General features: G+C 40.4%; 1 pseudogene; it reads left to right on the top strand.

Moving 5' to 3' along the window:
• The first annotated feature begins 3841 nt into the window (after positions 1 to 3841).
• On the top strand, positions 3842 to 5860 carry LOC111546500 (annotated as a pseudogene).
• The last annotated feature ends 3107 nt before the right edge of the window (positions 5861 to 8967 follow it).

Below are 8967 nucleotides of genomic sequence, written 5' to 3'. Positions count from 1 at the left end.
TGATATGAGTGACAGCATCCAGTAGCTGATAAGCAGTAGAGTCAAGTCTTCTCACTCTAGACTCTTGTTTCCACCATGTAAAATTACAATAAAGATTTAGACTTTTTTTATTTCTTAAATTTTAGATCACTTTTTAAAGTATTTCTTATTCTTGGAAGCCTCAGAAGTAAAACAATATTCAAATAAATAAAATTGTTCAGTGATTATTTTACATGAACTGTTTGAGCTTGAAGTGTTTTGAGACATTTTAACACCGTTAGTTTGAAACAAAACATCTTTTAAAGGTGAGTTCAAAAGGAAAGGTAGCTGACCCTAAGGGGTGAATGACTCAGAGTTATAGCTTTAGGCCTTAAGCTAGCATTGTTAGTCCTTATAGAAATTTGGTATATATTGTGCCAGGGGCTGTGGCTCACGCCTGTAATCCCAGCACTCTGGGAGGCCAAGGTGGACGGATTACTTGAGGTCAAGAGTTCGATACTAGCCTGGCCAACATGGTGAAACCCCATCTGTACTGAGGATACAAAAATTAGCTGGGCGTAGTGGCACATGCCTATAATCCCAGCTACTTGGGAGGCTGAGACAGGAGAATCGCTTTAATGCAGGAGGTGGAGGTTGCAGTGAGCTGAGATCGTGCCATTGCACTCCAGCCTGAGCGACAAAGTGAGACTCTGTCTCGGGGGCGTGGGGGTGGGGGGAAAGAAGTTTGGTGTATATTTTTTCTAAACTGGGCAAAGCAATTACCCTTAGAGTTCACCTCTAAGACTCAGCCCAAATACTATTTCCTGGGTGACCTTGCCTTGACTGCCCCCTTTTTGCCCAGATAGAATCAGTTACAACCTCACATTCTTTCTCCTGGCGGCTTGAACACGCTTGTACCCCACAGCCTCACTGCAGCACTTATCACAGGGTACTGTGCCAGACATTAAAGTGTCTGCCCAGTGATCCCCACCAGGCTGGTGGCTTTTTGAAAGCTACCTTGTTTGCTCTTTTATTATCTGTTCCCCATGTGCCGTGCACAGGAGGTACTAAATGGTTTCTGAATGAATGAAACAAATACAAGGAGTCCTTGCTTCAGTATTCATGTAATGGTCCTAAGCTCTACAATACAAGGGCAAGGAGTAGGTATAGGTGGGATGGAGTGGAGAGAGAGGTGAACAAACTCGGGTCCCTACCTATGAGGCAACATGATCTGATAATTGCTGCAAACCAGACCAAACACAAGTAAAGATGTGGGAAACAGGAATGGGTACTCACTGCTTGTATTACCCTGTTCTCACACTGCTAGTAAAGACACATTCAAGACTGGGTTATTTATAAAGGAAAAAGGTTTAATGGAGTCACAGTTACACATGGTTGGGGAGGCCTCACAATCATGACGGAAGGCAAAGAAGAAGCAAAGTCACATCTTACATGGCAGCAGGCAAGACAGCTTTTGCAGGAAACTCCCATTTATAAAACTATCACATCTCCTGAGACTTATTCACTACCATGAAAATAGCACAGAAAAGACCTGCCCCCATGATTCAATTACCTCCCACTGTGTCCCTCCCATGGCACGTGGGAATTATGGGAACTATAATTCAAGATGAGATTTGGGTGGGGACACAGCCAAACCATATCACTGCTAATCAAGGCATAAAGTGGTACAGCCACTTTGGCAATTCATGATAAAGATTACGCCAGGGGAATTATTCTGCTAGATCCTCCCCATCTCCTGTTTCCCATTGCTCAAGTTTCACCCCAAAGAGAGGGAAGACTGGTGGAGGGCAGAAATCTGAGACAGAGCACAAGATTTATTTCTAACTCAGCAACACTTGCAAAATTTCTGCCCTTGAAGATTTACTCTAATAAACATTTCTGATCGACTTGAATCCATTTCTAAAAATACTAGTTTTTTTTTCATTAATTAAGTAATATATGCTCACTATAAATAATTTTTAAAATATAGAAAAGTTGAAAGATAAAGTCGGCCGGGCGCAGTGGCTCAAGCCTGTAATCCCAGCACTTTGGGAGGCCGAGACGGGTGGATCACGAGGTCAGGAGATCGAGACCATCCTGGTCTACACGGTGAAACCCCGTCTCTACTAAAAATACAAAAAACTAGCCGGGCGAGATGGCGGGCGCCTGTAGTCCCAGCTACTCGGGAGGCTGAGCCAGGAGAATGGCGTAAACCCGGGAGGCGGAGCTTGTAGTGAGCCGAGATCGTGCCACTGCACTCCAGCCTGGGCGACAGAGCGAGACTCCGTCTCAAAAAAAAAAAAAAAAAAAAAAAAAAAAGATAAAGTCACTCATAATTTCATCACCCAGAGAAAATAATGATTAATATTTTTTATATAATTTTTGTCTTTGTAGTTAGGAATAAAACTCTGAACAATGACTAAATTTGAAATACACATCTAAATTTTTCAATCATCTATATATGTTTAAAACGTGTGAAGTGATATGGGGTTGTCCAGTGTTACACAGGATTTCTAAAATTCTTGGTAACAAGGTAGTATAACTGAACAACATGAAAGTTACTTGCTGTGTAGTTTAGTTGAAGCCAATCATTCATAATTTGAAACCCAATATATATTTTGACTAAAAATATGAATAGTTGACCATTTAATCAAATTCTTTCCTTTTTACAAAGTATATTTTTCTGGAACTAAATCATTAGTTTTATCTACAGAGTGGATATGCCAAAGTCATTTGTTTTATTCATTTTGACATTAAATTCCATTAAAATTATGCAATTTTGTGGACAAGCCAGATAATGCTGGTCAACCAATTTTTTGAAAATGAATAATAATATGCTATTCACAGAAAAGTCTGGTCGTCTATACCTTGGATTCAGAGCTGCACCATGGCTGTCTGATGCATCTTTGGGCATATTTATTTTTGTAGCAATTGGAAATATAAAACCAAGACAAAGACAGTGGTTTCTATTTCACTGAAAATAAAAGCAATATTTATTTTTAAAATAGTACTCATCAAACTTTACATTATTCTGTTTCGATGGCAAACTGTTATTAACAGGAACCAAAATGTTATGCGTAGTACATGCTACAGGGTCATCATTAACTGAGAAACTAGTATTTTTGCAGTCTTTCAGACATACACTCAAATTAGGCTTGGTTATTCCTGGTATTTTCTAAACTCATTTGATACCGTTTGGGATGTAAATCTCAAACAGAAAAACCAGAAGGATCCCTCTTGTTTAGAATTGGCAAGTCCATCTTACATCAATAGTTTTTTCAGATAATTCATTTGAACAGTAAAATTTTTCTTTTTTTTTTTTTTCTTTTTTTGAGATGGAGTCTTCCTCTGTTGCTCAGGCTGGAGTGCAGTGATCTTGGCTCACTGCAAACTCTGCCCCCTGGGTTCAAGCAATTCTCCTGCCTCGGTCTCAAGTAGCTGGGATTACCAGTGCCCACCCCCACATCCGGCTAATATTTGTATTTTTAGTAGAGACCAGTTTCACCATGTTGGCCAAGCTAGTCTTGAACTACTGGCCTCAAGTGATCCACCTGTGTTGGCCTCTCAAAGTACAGGGATTACAAGTGTGAACAACCGCACCCAGCCTGAACAGTAAAATTAAATGCTTTCGCATTTCGTAAAAATAAAATAAAGCCTATAAATCAAATTACTTTATATATTATTTATTTTCTTGTAAATTCAAGCATTTGAGTGCATTACTAACTATATCCCCCCAAAAATATATTCTTTAGCAGGGAAGGTTATAAGTTTGAAGAACTTGTAGCTGCAGCTGGCAGGGTTTGGGGGCTGCTGGCCGACTGAGTTTTATTAAAACTGCTGGCCATGAAACCAGTCTGCAGCCAAAACGTCCAGCAGAAACAACAAGCTGCCCAGCAACCTGCCGCAGTTACAGAATCTGATCAAGTGAGATCTACCGGCCTACATCGAGGAGTTTGTATAGCAGTAAAATCACTACAAATCCAATGTGGAGATTTCCAAATTGCAACCAAATAAACCCAGCAAAGAACTAGCAGAGCTGGTGGTGTTTATGGCACAGAACATCCTAAATGTGTGCATCTTAATTATGGAGAGAAAGAGGTAAACTTCAGAAGAGCCTTTGCTTTGTGACAGGTTAGCCACTGCTACCTAGAGTATTTAAGTAATTTTCCTCAAGAGGTGAGAGATCTTCTCTCCTGCAATCATACCATGTTGGATCCAGATCTTTGAATGACATTTTGCAAAGCTTTGATCTTGCTGAGAAATAAGAATCTCATCAATCCATCAAGCCTGCTAGAACTCTTCTTTGAACTTCTACGTTGCCATGATAAGCTTCTGTGAAAGACTTTATACACACATATTGTCACGGATATCAAGAATATAAACGCAAAACACAAGAACAATAAAGTGAATGCAGTATTGCAAAATTTCATGTACTACATCATGTTAAGACATAGCAATGCAACCACAGCCAAGATGTCTTTAAATGTAATGACTGAACTCTACAGAAGGAGCATCTGGAATGGTGCCAAAACTGTCAATGTTATCACAACTGCACATTTCTCTAAGGTCACCAAGATATTAGTTGCCACGTTGACATTCTGTCTTGGGAAAGAAGAAGATGAAAAGCAGGACTGTGACTCCAAATCTGAGAAACAAAAAAAAGAAGAAAAAAGCAGAGGTGTTTAACTTTTCAGCCATTCACTTGATTCATGCATAATCCTCACGATTTTGCAGAAAAACTACTAAAGCAGCTTGAGTGCTGTAAGGAGAGGTTTGAAGTGAAGATGATGCTCATGAACCTCATCTCCAGATTGGTGGGAACTCATGAGCTCTTCCTCTTCAATTTCCTATCTCTTTTTGCAAAGGTTTCTGCAGCCCCACCAAAGAGAAGTAACAAAGATCCTCTGTTTGATGCACAAGCATCTCATCACCTAGTACCCCCAGAGATTATTCAATCATTGCTTATGACTGTGGCAAACAATTTTGTTACCAACAAGAACTCTGGTGAAGTCATGACAGTAGGAATCAATGCTGTAAAAGAGATAACACCTTGATGTCCTCTGGCTGTGACTGAAGAACTCCTCCAAGACCTGGTTCATTATAAAACACACAAGGATAAGAATGTAATGATGTCTGCTAGAACTTTGAATCAGCTCTTCCGAACACTGAATGCTCAGATGCTGCAGAAGAAATTTCGGGGTAAGCCTACAGAAGCCTCCGTAGAAGAGTACAAGAATATGGAGAATTAGATGCTAAAGTTTACATTCCAGGAGCAGAAGTTCTGGAAGTTGAGAAAGAAGAGAATGCTGAAAATGATGAAGATGAATGGGAAAATACTAGTCTCAGTGAGGAGGAGGATGCTGATGGTGAATGCATTGATGTGCAACACTCTTCCGATGAAGAACAGCAAGAGATCTCCAAGAAGCTGAACAGCATGTCCATGGAGGAGCGGAAAGCCAAAGCTGCAGCCATCAGCACCAGCTGAGTTTTAACTCAGGAAGACTTCCAGAAAATCCTCATGGCCCAAATGAGAAAAGAACTTGATGCTGCCCCCGGGAAATCCCAGAAGAGGAAATACATTGAAAGGGACAGTGATGAAGAGCCCAGGGGTGAATTACTTTCTCCTTGGGACATTGAACGCCTTCATTAAAAGCCAAAGCCTGACAAAGAGACAAGACTAGCAACTGCAATGGCTGGAAAGACAGATTGAAAAGAATTTGTGAGGAAGAAAACCAAAATGAATCAATTTTCCAGTTCAACAAATAAAGAGAAGGAAAAACAGAAGAACTTTATGATGATGCGGTATAGCCAGAATGTCCGGTCAAAAAATAAGCATTCCTTCCAAGAAAAACAGTTGGTGCTAGGAGATGCACTTTTGAAAAAGAGAAAAAGAATGAATTAACTTCCCAGCAAGTTTTCCACTCCAAGAGTAACGCTAAGTTTGTGTCATTACTCTGAAAATCGGTAAATTAAGCATATTTGCTTACATTAAAAAGTCCAGAAGCACTGTATTGTGAAAACTGCTGAAAATGTGGCAGCAATTTGGTGTTTTTATTTTGGAGACAGCTAATGGTGGGAATGTTAATGTAAATAGTGGTGGTAGTACAAAATCATTTCATTTATCATTCATCCAAAAAAAAGTATTGAGTGCCTATTGTCACTGTAGATATAAAACGAGCTGTAACCCCTTCACTCAAGGCATTGACAGCTTAGCTGTGGGGGTGGACACACATGTGTATTTACAGCGCAGTGTAGATAGTTCGCTGGTAGAGGTAACTCCGTATTTCTATGAGGTTACTCAGGCCTTTTGGACTAACTCTGTGGGGATAGAAGTTATGTATTCTTATAAAACAAAACAAAACAGGACAATGTTACAAGAGTAAGAGGTTCTTACTTGTACATAGGCTTACCTGCTGAAAACAGGCCCTTGCTGTACAGATTTTAGGTACATGATTTAGCTCTTTTAGTCAATCCAAAAGATTTAAGTGATCCCCTCTTTTTTTTTTTTTTTGAATGCCATGTGAAGCCTTTTTGGTTAAGACCTCACTTTTAAAACTGCCTTAAGTATAAATAGTACCTTTGGAATGTATTTAGTTCATCATTTGAGCTGCCTTCATTCTGGTTTCCTCAGCCTTCCTTCAGTCTGTAATATTTTCAGCCCACTGTTTACCTTGTCTCAATAATAGGTTTCTAATCCCAAATAGGAAATAAATAAATAAATAAAAAAGAAAAAAGAAAGAAAAACTTGTGAAAGAATTTAGCCAGTTTACTTTAAGCAGACAGTAAGGGAAGGGTCTCTGGAGAACCTCCCGCTGGCTTCACAAATGCTTACATGAGGTGGTTTGTGCAGATAAGGGAACTTGCAAAGGGGGATAACCTAAACACATCCACAGTGGAAAATTCCATTCCTTAACATATGCACAGTAAGGTATATAAATTAATATGGAGTGGCTCAGACTAAGGGTCCACAGGCACACTGGAAGGATGGGGTGGAGCCACCAGAAATTCGTGCCTTACACCCTTGTATTCAACTATGAAAGGGGCAACTGGCAACCTGCTTTCAAGACCCTTCTCTTTGCTGTGAGCTTTCCTTTCGCTTAATAAAGTCTACTCCCCTTACTCTCTGGTGTCCGCGTGCCTGATTCTTCCTGACCATGAGACAGTAACCCGGACTTAGCTGAGTTAAGGAGCAAAAATGCTGCATCACTTGGAAAATCACAAAAGAAAATAAAAGAAGTTCTAACTAGCCCTCTTGCTATTCAAATTGTACTGGCAGTCCTAGCCAATGCAGTGAGGTCCAAAAAGAAAGGAAGAGACTAGCTAGGTGTGGCAGCTCATGCCTGTAATCCCTGTACTTTGTGAGCCCAAGGTGGGAGGACTGCTTGAACCCAGAAGTTTAAGGCTACAGTGAACCACAATTGCACCACTGCACTAGACTCAAGGTGATGGGGCAAGACCCCATCTCTAAAAAAACAGATTCCATTTACAATAATAAAAAACTTATAAAATATCCGGGAATGCACTCAACAAAAGAAACATGCAAAATATATAATGAAGTAAACAAAAAACTACAAAAATATTAAATGAATTTACTTGAATTAAAATTCAAGTAAAGAAGAGAGACCCCCTTTTCAGGATGAAAAGCCTAAATGTTATATAGGTATCAATTATACAAATAATGCAATTCCAATTAAAATCTTAAAGGATTTTCATGAAACTTGTCAAACTGACTCTAAAATTTATCTGAATCCCTAACCTAGAACAGTGCCCAGCACATAGCAGGAGTGTGATAAAATGCTGATTGAATGAATTAGTGAATGAACAGCTTCAATACCATCATGTTAGTCCATTTGTGTTGCTATAAAGGAATACCTGAGGTGGGGTAATTTATAAAGACAAAAGAGGGCCAGGCGTGGTAGCTCATCTGTAATCCCAGCACTTTGGGAGGCCAAGGTGGGCAGATCATCTGAAGTCAGGAGGTCGAGACCAACCTGACCTACATGGTGAAATCCCATCTCTACTAAAAATACAAAAATAGCTGGGCTTGGTGGCACATGCCTGTAACCCAAGCTACTCAGGAGGCTGAGACAGGAGAATCGCTTGAACCTGGGAGGTGGAAGTTGCAGTGAGCTGAGATCACACCATTGCACTCCAGCCTGGGCAATAAGAGAAAAACTCCATCTCAAGAAAAAAAAAAAAAAAAAAGGAAAAGAAAAAAGAAAAAGAGAAAAAGGGTTTAGGCTGGGCATGGTGGCTCACGCCTGTAATCCCAGCACTTTGGGATGCCGAGGTAAGCAGATCACAAGGCTGAGAGATCGAGACCATCCTGGCCAACATGGTGAAACCCCATCTCTATGAAAAAAAAAATACAAAAATTAGCTGGGCTTGGTTGTACATGCCTATAGTCCCAGCTACTTGGGAGACTGAGGCAGGAGAATTGCTTGAACCCGAGAGGTGGAGGTTGCAGTGAGCCGAGATCGCGCCACTGCACTCCAGCCTGGTGACAGAGCAAGACTCCTTAAAAAAAAAGAAAAAGAAAGAAAGAAAGAAAGAGAGAGAGAGAGAGAAAGAAAGAAAGAAAGAAAGAAAGAAAGAAAGAAAGAAAGAAAGAAAGAAAGAAAGAAAGAAAGAAAGAAAAGAAGGAAAGAAAAGAATAAAGGTTTATCTGGTTCACAGTTCTGTACAAGGAGCATGGCACCAGCATCTGCTCCTGGTGAGGGACTCAGGCTGCTGCTTCTACTCATGGCAGAAGGCAAAGGGAAGCTGGCCTGTGCAGGAATCACATGGTGAGAGTAGAGGCAAACAGGGGGTGTCTGGCTCTTTTTAACAACTTGCTTTTGCAGGAACTAACAGAGCAAGAACTCACTCATTACTTAGAAGACAGCACCAAGCCATTCATGAGGGATGCACCCCCATGTGACCCAAGACCTCCCACTAGCTCCACCTCCAATATTGGGGGTCAAATTTCAACACAAGATTTGGAGGGTCAAATATCCAAACTATAGCAAC

This window comes from Piliocolobus tephrosceles, chromosome 20, assembly GCF_002776525.5.
Source record: "Piliocolobus tephrosceles isolate RC106 chromosome 20, ASM277652v3, whole genome shotgun sequence".
Classification (NCBI taxonomy): domain Eukaryota; kingdom Metazoa; phylum Chordata; class Mammalia; order Primates; family Cercopithecidae; genus Piliocolobus; species Piliocolobus tephrosceles.
The sequence above is the reverse complement of the archived record's forward strand: the minus strand, read 5'-3'. Positions and strand labels throughout refer to the sequence as shown.